The sequence below is a fragment of the Elaeis guineensis genome, chromosome 10, assembly GCF_000442705.2.
Source record: "Elaeis guineensis isolate ETL-2024a chromosome 10, EG11, whole genome shotgun sequence".
NCBI lineage: Eukaryota > Viridiplantae > Streptophyta > Magnoliopsida > Arecales > Arecaceae > Elaeis > Elaeis guineensis.
In genome coordinates this window covers 61,851,545-61,862,919 of record NC_026002.2, presented here as the reverse complement: position 1 = coordinate 61,862,919, position 11,375 = coordinate 61,851,545, and the positions used below count along the sequence as shown (strand labels likewise).

The 11,375-nt window shown below is 35.7% G+C and overlaps 1 non-coding gene across 1 annotated transcript; it reads right to left on the bottom strand.

Moving 5' to 3' along the window:
* Positions 1-10,829: 10,829 nt before the first annotated feature.
* LOC140852269 (small nucleolar RNA R71) lies at positions 10,830-10,936 on the bottom strand. The gene has a single exon (XR_012135171.1). It is a non-coding gene; the product is annotated as a small nucleolar RNA R71 (small nucleolar RNA).
* Between the last annotated feature and the right edge of the window lie 439 nt (positions 10,937-11,375).

Here is an 11,375-nt window from a genome sequence, read left to right as displayed (position 1 = left end):
ATTCCAAAGTCTTCGAGTTATTGCTTAATCCACAAGATTTGAGCACAACAACTTCCGGCTGCAATGTATTCGGCCTCAGCCGTAGACAGTGCCACCGAATTTTGTTTCTTGCTAAACCATGAGATTAGGTTAACTCCAAGAAATTGGCAAGTTCCACTTGTGCTTTTTCTATCTAATTTACATCTAGCAAAATCAGCATCTGAATATCCTAATAAATCAATTTGTGAGTCCTTAGAGTACCATAATCCTAGAGTTTGAGTACCATTTAAGTATCTAAGGATTCTTTTAACAGCATTCAAATGAGATTTTTTAGGATTAGATTGATATCTAGCACATCAACAAACACTAAATATGATATCAGGCCTACTTGCAGTTAAATATAATAATGAGCCAATCATACCTCTATAGTATTTTAAGTCTACACATTTACCTTCATCATCCTTGTCAAGCTTACATGAGGGACTCATTGGTGTGCCAATTGGTTTGCAGTTCTCCATTCCAAATCTTTTGAGTAGTTCCTTGGTGTACTTGCTTTGGATGATGGAGATTCCCTCTTTTGATTGTTTGATTTGGAGTCCGAGAAAGAAGGTGAGTTCTCCCATCATGCTCATCTCGAACTCCCCCTGCATAAGCTTAGCAAAGTCTTGACAAAGGGATTCATTAGTAGACCCAAAAATTATGTCATCAACATAAATTTGTATAACTAGCATATCATTTTGATTTCTTTTAATAAAGAGGGTTGTATCTACATTACCTCTTGAAAAACTATTATTTAGTAAAAATTTGCTTAGCCTATCATACCATGCTCTAGGTGCTTGTTTTAATCCATATAAAGCTTTATTTAATCTAAAGACATGATTAGGAAAAGTATGATTTTCAAATCCAGGGGGTTGTTCTACATATACTTCTTCAGCAATATATCCATTTAAAAATACACTTTTAACATCCATTTAAAATAATTTGAATTTCATAAAGCAAGCATATGCAAGTAGAAGTCTAATAGCTTCTAATCTAGCAACAGGTGCAAAGGTTTCATCAAAATCAATTCCTTCTTCTTGATTATATCCCTTAGCAACCAGTCTTGCTTTATTTCTAATTACATTTCCATGCTCATCTAATTTATTTCTAAAGATCCATTTTGTGCCAATTATTGAATAATTTTTAGGTCTTGATACTAAGGTCCAAACATTATTTCTTTCAAATTGATTAAGTTCCTCTTGCATTGCATTAATCCAATTATGATCATTTTCAGCTTCTTCAAAAGTTTTAGGTTCAAGATGAGATACAAAAGCACAATGATTAACTACATCTCTAAGTGAAGAACGGATTTTTACCCCATGCATAGGATCACCAATAATTAACTCCTTAGGGTGGTTGTGAACATACCTCCATTCCTTGGGTAGGTCATTTGTACCTTGAGGTTGTTCTTGAATTTCTTCACCTCTCTCATCTTGTTTGTCTTCTTGATCCTTGTCTTCTGGAGTTGCTGAATCTTTCAGAGTGATCTCCTTCATACCTTCTATTAGTGGATCTGCATCATCAACACCCTCATTCTTCCTTGAAGGAAGATCATTAGATTCATCAAAAACAACATGTATGGACTCCTCAACTACTAAAGTTCTTTTGTTGAAAACTCTAAATGCTTTACTAGTGGAGGAGTAACCTAGAAAGATTGCTTCATCTGATTTTGCATCAAATTTACCAAGTCTTTCTTTGCCATTATTTAATACAAAACATCGGCAACCAAAAATATGAAAATATGCAATATTTGGTTTTCTTCCTTTCCAAAGTTCATAGGGGATTTTCTTTAAAAATTGTCTAATCAAAGCACGATTTAAAATATAACATGCTGTGTTAATTGCTTTCGCCCAAAAATATCTTGGAAGGTTGCTTTCACAAAGTATGGTACGGGCCATTTCTTTTAAGGTTCTGTTTTTCCTTTCAACTACCCCATTCTGTTGGGGTGTCCTAGGAGCAGAGAAGTTATGGCCAATTCCATTTTCATCACAAAAATTTTCAAAGTCTTGATTTTCAAATTCAGTTCCATGATCACTTCTAATATTTTAAATTGAAAACCCTTTTTCATTAGTGACTTTTCGGTGAAATTTAGTGAAAATATGAAAAGTTTCATCTTTGTGTGCCAAAAAGAAAACCCAAGTAAAACGAGAGTAATCATCTATAATTACAAAACCATATCATTTTCCTCCTAAACTAGTGGTTCTAGTTGGTCCAAATAAGTCCATATGCAAGAGCTCTAAAGGTCTAGAAGTTGAAATAATATTTTTGGATTTAAATGAAACTCTAGTTTGTTTACCTAATTGGCATGCATCACAAATTCTATCCTTTTCAAAATTCAGATTTGGCAAACCAAGAACTAATTCTTTCTTAATTAATTTTGAAAGAGAATGCATGCTAATATGTGCAAGTCTACGATGCCACAGCCAACTAGTCTCATTAACTTTAGCATTCAAGGATACTAGGCATTGCATGTCTAATTTGGCTAAATCATTCAAATCTACCATATAAACATTGCCATGCCTATGTCCTATAAATTTAATGCCATCGTTAATAGGACTAGTCACAATACAAACAGATGATTCAAAAATAACTTTATACCCTTTATCACAAAATTGACTAATGCTAAGTAAGTTATGCTTTAAACCTTTAACTAACAAAATATTTTTAATGTATTTGGAGGGAGTGATACTAATGTTACCTATCTCGATGATCTTTCCTTTGCCATTATCTCCAAAGGTGACCATCCCTCCATCCTTAGCATCAAGCGTGATGAATTGTGATTCATCACCAGTCATGTGTCTCGAGCATCCACTGTCAAGATATCATTTCCTGTTTCCTCCTTGGGATGCTAGACACACCTGCAAGCAAAAGTCAAGTTTCTGTCTTAGGTACCCAAGCTTTCTTGGGTCCTTTTAGGTTAGTCAAAATGGTTCCTTTTGGAACCCATATTTTCTTTATAGTTGTGTTTGCAGATTTGTTAATAAGGCATGTGTATGATTTATGTCCTATTCTACCATATTTGAAACAAGTAATATTTGTAGACTTGTTACTTGAATAATTTACATAAATATTCTTCAGAAATTTTTGTTTCTTCAAGGGGTTATAGCCAAGTCCAGCCTTATCATATACAGCTTTTTGATTATCAAGAATCATATTTAGTTTGTTTGAACTTAAGGTGAACTTATCTACTATAGGTTTCAGCTTGTTAATTTCATTCTTTAAGCTTTGATTTTCTTGAATCAAGGTGGATTTTTCAATTGAAAGGTTTTCAGCTTGTTTCACTAAGGACTGATTTTCTAATTTCAGTTCTTTGTTTTTCATCCCTAGTTTCTTTAATTCATCAATTAAGTCATAGAATGCTTCATGCAATTCTTCAAAAGTAAATTCACTAGGGGATTCAGAAGTTACCTCATTTTCGTGTGCCATAAGGCACAGGTTGGCTTGTTCTATTGAGGTTTCCTCATCGGAGCTTGAGTCATCACTCGCACTCCAAGTCGCCATCATTGCTTTCTTTTTGAACTTTTTGGGACCTTTCTTCAGTTGTGGACATTCGGATTTGAAATGTCCCGGCTTCTTGCACTCGTAGCATATAAGGGGTTGATCTTTCTCTTTCTCTTTACTTTGTTCCCCTTTTGTGAATGACTTCTTTCTCATCCCCTGTTTCCTTTTTCTTAGAAACTTCTTAAATCTCCGGGTGATGAGTGCCATCTCTTCATCCTGTTCTTCATCTTCAGTGTCATCTGTTTCATCATCAGGCGAAGCTGTGGATTTGAGGGCAATGATTCTTTTCTTTTTGACTTCATCCTCTTGATGTTGCTTCATGCTAAGTTCATGAGTCATCAAGGATCCAAGAAGCTCTTCTAGAGGTAGAGTGTTCAAGTCCTTTGCTTCTTGGATGGCAGTCACCTTGGCTTCCCAAGTTCTTGGCAATGACCTGAGAATCTTCCTTACAAGCTCACTATTAGTATAAGATTTTCCAAGACTCTTCAAACCATTAATTATATCAGTAAAACGAGTAAACATAGCAGTTATAGACTCATCATGCTCCATTTTAAACAATTCATATTTATGCACAAGCATGTTTATTTTAGACTCTTTTACTTGATTTGTTCCCTCATGGGTTACTTCTAACCTATCCCATATTTCTTTAGCAGATGCACAAGTAGAAATACGATTAAATTCATTTGCATCAAGTGCACAATAAAGAATATTCATAGCTTTAGCATTTAATTGTGCCAATTTTTTATCAACCTCATCCCATTCTTTCTCGAATTTGGTTGACTCCTCACCATCTATAATCTTGGTGGGTGTGTGAGGACCGTTCACTATGATACTCCACATATCATAGTCGAGTGCTTGTATGAATATCTTCATCTGAGCTTTCTAATAGGTGTAATTAGACCCATTGAAAAGTGGAGGTCGGTTGGTAGATTGCCCCTCGGCTAGAGAAGTACCGACATGGGTTGCCATAGATCTTTGGCTCTTTGATTGTTAGATCAAAGAAGGGCTAGAGCACCGGGCTCTGATACTACTTGTTGCCCAGCTATGCAACCCAAGAGGGGGGGGTGAATTGGATTTTTAAAAAATTTAAGCTTAACTAATTACTTATGAAAAGTATTTGTTAAAAGCTTGATGAATGAGGAGAAAGACTTTAGTTCAAGATTAATTACCTAAAGCAAGAATGCAAGGATATAATAAAGAAATAAAGAGAAACAATAAAGCACACCACAAACACAAGGATTTATAGTGGTTCGGTGCCAACCTTGCACCTATATCCACTCTCCAAGCTCCTACTTGGGAATTCCAATCCACTATACTTATATTCAACCCGAATACAAACGTCGGAACCTCCGACACTAGCTATCCCAAGCTAGTCCACTTGTTTCTCGGGTACAAGCCAACCCAATACACTCCGATTTCAGGTTCGGATCAACCTTCCCTTGTTTTGAAAACCCTCCAAAAATAAGAACAATTACTCACAAAGAGTAAGACAGTTTAGAGCATAAATAAGTACAAGAATAGCTCCTTAAGTGAGCGAATATAACATTAAATGCACTTTACTCAAATGAAGAATCCCCTTTTGGATTTTCTCAAGGTGGATGAAGAGTTGAATGAATGCTTGAGGAATAGGTGAGCTTTGATTGAAGGCTTCTTGAAGGCTTTGAAAGAGCTCTTGATCAAGGTTGAAAAGTTGGCTTGAAAAACCCTCTCTTTGAATGCTCTTGAATGCCCTTTTGAACGCTCTTGCTTTTCTCTTTCAAAATCTCTTGTATGTCTCTTGTGTATATTGTAGATCTCTTGTATCTCTCATGTATATTATAGATCTCTTGTATCTCTCGTGTATATTGTAGATCCCCCTTCTTGTTTTTCACCTTTTGAAACCTTTTATAGCTTTAAGAAACAAGGAAAAATATTTTAGGCAGAAAAAGAGCCGTTAGAGCATTTAAAGTGAGCATTAAAGGCAACTAAAACGGGCAAAAAACTAGCCGTTGCGGATAATTCCCATCGCAGGGGTCGACTCATGAGTCAACTCATGCTTCAGGGGTCGACTCATGAGTCGACCTCTGTTGCAAAAACTAGAGATTTGGGTTTCTGGATATTTTGGCCCAAAACAGCAGAAGTCGACTCATGAGTCGACTCATGCCTTGTGGGTCGACTCATGAGTCGACTCACAGGTCGTGCCAAGCCAAAAAACCAGTGTGCCAAGGGAAATTTTAGCGTGCCAAGCAGCTCATTGTGCCATGAGTTGACTCATGAGTCGACTCATGCACTTCAAACATTCATAACTTCAAAAATATAAGTTCAAAAACAATGAAATTTTCATCAATAGATTACAAATCATTTGTTCTACCAAATGATACTATCAAATCAGGATTTTAGTAAAATTATGATTTTGCCCCTGAAGAGCATAAAGATTTTTTCAAATAAAAATATTTGTATCCCTTCAATCTGCTTTGTAATCATCAAAATCAATCTAGGAGCAACACTGGTGGATTATGGGACTCATCGGATGTTATCTTGATAATTGATAACCCTCGAAGGGTAGAGTTGAAATTGTTCCAACCCATCGAAAGGAGTTTCGATGATATTATATTGGAGATCATAATATATCTCACTACCAGATATAATAAACCTATGAGTCACATATTAAGGGATTTAATCTTGAATTAATCAATTAGACTTGTGAAGTTCTAATTAGGTTAGGATTTATTAAAATCCTATTAGGTTTAAGAGAACCATGCTAGCACATAGTTAAACCCAATTCTTTTTTGGACTTAGATTCTTTATTAGATAAGGATTAGATCAAGTCCATAGCCTTGAACCTAATCTAAATTTATTTTGATTTAGGTTTAGCTGGGTACCTATTTGAGGGTCCAAAAGGATTGGATTAAGTAAATGAGTTGGCAAACTAATCTCCTCATTTTTTTCTTATTTTTTTTGTGACAAAGATTAATTGGAAAGAAGAGGAGGCACAAGCCTCCCCTTTTGGAAACTCCAAGGGGTGCCATCCCTTGGAGAGGGTGTGAGAAAGTGAGAGGGGCTCGCTTCCTCTTTTGCCTAGGTATGGAAGGAGAGAGAGAGGGGCCACACCCCCTCTCTTGAGCACTCAAAATTGGGCACTAAGAGTTGACGCTCCAACTACCTGCCTAATAAATCAAGTGGCGCCCCTCATCTTGCCTTATAGGATGAGGGTGCTACATTCACTTGACTTTTGAGATAAGGACCTTTCCAATTAGATTTGCTTTTCTTAAGAAGAAAATTAGATTAAAAGGTAAGAGACTTTATGAGATAAGATCTAACCTTTTTAGCCTGATTGAAAATTGATTTGAAATCAAGAGAAGGCCTATTTAAGGAGATAGTCTCCTGGGGTTCAATTATTATTGAATTTGTGTGAATTAAAACCTCCTCCTCTCCTTCTCCATGCCACCCTTTCTTCTTCTCTTTCCAATGCCCAAGTGTTGGGCATCCCATCTTCCCGCACGGCTAAGGTGAAGGGTGGCTGATTCTACATCAAAAAAAAAGAGAAAGGTTGCCGTTCAAGCATTGAGATCGTGATTAAAGATCAAGAGTTGATCAAAAATTTAAAAGATTGAGATTTTACTTGAAGAAAAAGGATCTACAATGAGAAAAAAGGTTCAAAATTGATCCCGATGGATATCTGTAGAGGTTAGACATGTATGCGGCTCAAGAACCTTCAAATTTAAGATTATCGATTGTGATGTATTTCAACCCATGCAAGATATTGAGATCTGATCTTAATTTTATTTTAATTTTTAGATTATATGCATATCTTAGATCTTGGATAGATTAGATCTATTGTATGTGGGGTTGAAGGGTTTAACCTAAATCATTTCCATTGCTACTTCAAAAAGATTTGAAATATATGCATGCAACCCTATCCGATTTTCTAACAGCCCAAACCTCTTTGGGCATTGGATCCAAAGGGAGAAGAGGAGGTGTGGGGAGGCTGATGGGAGGCGTGGGGCTACTGAAAATCTAATGTTAAGAGCCTTAGAGAAGGTCTCTTTAAATAGGTAAAAGATTTGAATCCTATTCAAAATCAAATAGCCCCTTAATACAAATCCTACTTGCATTAGGAATCCTTGTAGCCTTAAATATTTGACCCCTTTTAGGAGATCCATTTAGTGCCAACTATTGGAGCCTTTGCACTCACTTTTTACATGCCACATGGGACTTAGGGGATGCCCCATGCTGGTCCTTTACACCCTCTTTCATGTGGGCATGCTTAACTTGATCAAATCAAATGGCACCCCATGCAAACAATTAAGGAAATTGATTAAGGATTTGAACCCTTAATGCATATGATCCAAAATTTTAGACACCCAACAATTAGAATCCAATGAATCTAATTCATTTAGGTTATTAGCAGGTAATTAACTTGAATTAATCTTATCAAATAAAAAATTTAAGTGCAAAGAAAAAATTGGGTTCAATCATGTGCTATCACCCTAGAAATCTAATTAAGACTTCATAAGCCCAATTGCTTATTTCAGATCTAATCTCTTTATTGTATGACCCCATAGATTCAGTTCTATCTGACAGTGAGATATACTATGATCTCTATCCTAGTGAGATCTCTATCTAGAATGATTTCACTTTAACTCATCAAGGATTGTTGATTTATGTCACAAATTGACATAAAAAGTATCAATTAATATCTAAATTATCTAACTTTATTAAGAAATTGATACTTGTTATTATATTTTGCAGAAGAAGAGATCATCAATAGAAAGAACAAGGAAAGAGGATTCCAACGGCGTAAATTTTATGCAAAATGGAGTTAAATTGACCCAGGAATTGAAGAATGAAGAAAGAAGACTCAATTGGGTCAAACCCGAGTCAAATCAGATCAAAATTGGTCAAAAATCAACTGATTTGGTGATCTGGTTAGCCTCCTGGTCCACAGCAACAGGCGCATGGATCATGGACCCATCGGCGCACCATAAACCTCCTAAAACCTCTTAGTCCCACATCGGAAGTTTTGAAAACCTTATAACCCCCAAATGCCTATAAAAAGCCCCCAAAGGCCCTTGTTTTATGTATTCTTCCTTCTGATCAAGCTTGTAACCCTAGATAGTGGGGTTTTTTAGCTCTCTTTTCAAGCCTCGAGCTTTGAGGTTTTTGTAATAAATTTTTTTTATATATAAAATCTTATTTTTATGCAATTTCATCTCTTTACATTATGCAATTTATTTTTCTTGCAATTAGGATAGTTTAATTTATGCAATTTAATTTTATACAATTAGGTTAGTTTAAATTATGCAGTTTAAATTTATTAGGATAGTTTAATTTATGAAATTAGGGTAGTTTATTTTTCTGTATTTAAATTTTGCAAGTAGATTTAGATCATGTCTAGCTAAGCATCCCTTCTAGGGTTTGCGATGAAGCTAGATCATGAGTAGAGATTTTACATAGGGTTCTTTCTTTTTCTTAGGATTTCTTTTTCTTCCTCTTTTGCCAAGAATTTTTGATGAACTACAGTTGGGTCAGAGTCCCTTCATAGTTCATGCTTGATTCAGTGCATAGGAGGAGAAAACCCTAAGGGATCCTAGTTACTACTCCCCTGTAAAGAATCTTGATGGGTTATCGTTGGGCCTTAGTCCCTTCATAATCTATGCTTGGGAAAGACAAGAGGAGTAGTCGTTAGGATCAATAAGAAAAATTCTAGGTAGAATTTCCTAATCTAGATCTAGTGGATTCAAAAACCCTAGATCCTTAGTCTTATTGTCTTTAGCAAACAACTTTCGACTTTCGATTTTTGTTAAAGCTCGCTTGAGCATAGATTTGAAAATCATTTTTAAAACCAAGTCTCTGTGGGATCGACCCGTACTCGCTGGTCGTGCTACTCTGCACACCGTGCGCTTGCGGTTTTATTTACAAATTTTAAGATTTGAACATCAAGTTTTTGGCGCCGTTGCTGGGGATTTGGCGTTTTAAATTATTTTCAAATATTTGTTCTTCGTGCGTTATAACTCTTTTTTTTTTTTTCTTTAGGTTTCTATATTTAGTTGGTGATTGCTGGAAAACTCAGGTACGCTTCTAATTTCTTTTTTATTATTTTTAGTTAATTACTTTTGCTTTTAGACCTAATCATTTGAATTTACTTAATCATAAAAAAAAAAAAATATAAAACAAAACAAAAGACATTTCATAATCGTGAAGTAAAATATCAAAATAAAAAAAAAATTCTAAATTAAAATCTTTTACATTCTTGGTCATCTTGTTTATTTGTATTTGCATTTTCATAATTAATCTAAGGGCATCAACCCATTAACAAGATAAGGTGGGGATTTCATTACCCTTCCTTAGCCCAAAAACCATCTCCATCATATTGCATTACCTAGACTTTTAATCTTAAAATCAATTAGACGTCAACCTTAAGGAATTCGAGCTCAATAGGACAAGGAACCCTAAGAGTTCTACCAAGTTTGAGTTGTTTGATTAGTTGGTGTCTAGGCAAGTCCCTGAGGGTGGTTTGTTAAATTGGTTCAGTTGCTGGCCTGGCCAACTCGTTTGGTGTCTAGAAAGGCAATGATGAGTGAACCTCCCACCTCTTATACTTACCTGGCTAACTAGTTGATCAATCTCCACTTGGAAGGTTTGAAGGGTCATCTTGGAACAGTTAGGAGCTGTCTAGATTTAGGTTAACCCTAGGATAGATTGAGTTTAATTTATTGATTCACTTGTTTGAAAAAAAAAAAAAAAAAATTTAAAATTTAAATTAATTTGGTTACTTTTCTTTAGATTTAGGACTCCTTAGGATCTTCTCTTTAGAACTTTTTCTCTTTTCTTTCTTTTCCTTATACATAAAAATTTTATTAAAAAAAAAAAATTGTATAAACATCGAGAACCGTACACTTCGTGTGTGGAGAAGAGTGTCGGGTCGTCTAGTTAGAATTGAGTCAATTCCTGTTGTTCCAATGGCTGAACCAATCCAACCCATGACCCTTAAGGATTTGTGTTATCCAGTTGGCTCCATCCAACCATCTTGTATCAGGTTGCCACAACCCACAGCTAACAATTTTGAAATCAAACCTCAAATCATAAATATGCTTCCAAAATTCACAGGATTAGAGGATGCTTATATATTTATTAGAGAATTTGAGGAGGTATGTGCAACCATGAAACTGCAATTAACAGAGGATGAGGTCAAACTTAGATTAATCAACTTTGCCCTTAAGGACAATGCTAAGAAGTGGCTTTATAGTCTGCCAAACTATTCTGTCACTACCTGGGAGGGCTTTGTGAGAACATTTTTAAAAAAGTATTTCTCCCATCATAAAACAGCTAGGATTAGGAATGAAATAAATCAATTTTACCAACTAGCTGGTGAATCATTTTGGAAGTACTTTGATCGTTTCAAGAATCTTTTGACCCAATGCCCACACCATGGAATAGAAACTTGGAGACTATGCCAGATCATCTATGAGGGGTTAGATTCAAACTCAAGAACCATGCTAGAGTCCATGTGCCAAGGTCAATTTATGGACAAAGAAACTACTGAAGCTTGGCAATTCTTAGAAGACCTAGCCGAGAAAAATTTACAGTGGGAAACAACTAGGGAACCTGATAAAGCTATACCTTCAAGAGGAGGAATGCATCAAATTCAACCAACCCTAGCATCAGAGGCCAAGATTGCAACCTTAACACGTAGATTGGAAGCCTTAGAATTACAGAGACCAGCCAATGTAAATCAAATATCTGCACCCATGTGTAAAGGGTGCAATGCACCAGACCATATCTTAGAAGAATGTTCCTACTCAAATGAGTGTGCACAGGTGAATGCCACCTATCAAGGACCATTGAACAATCCTTATGCACCCACATATAACCCA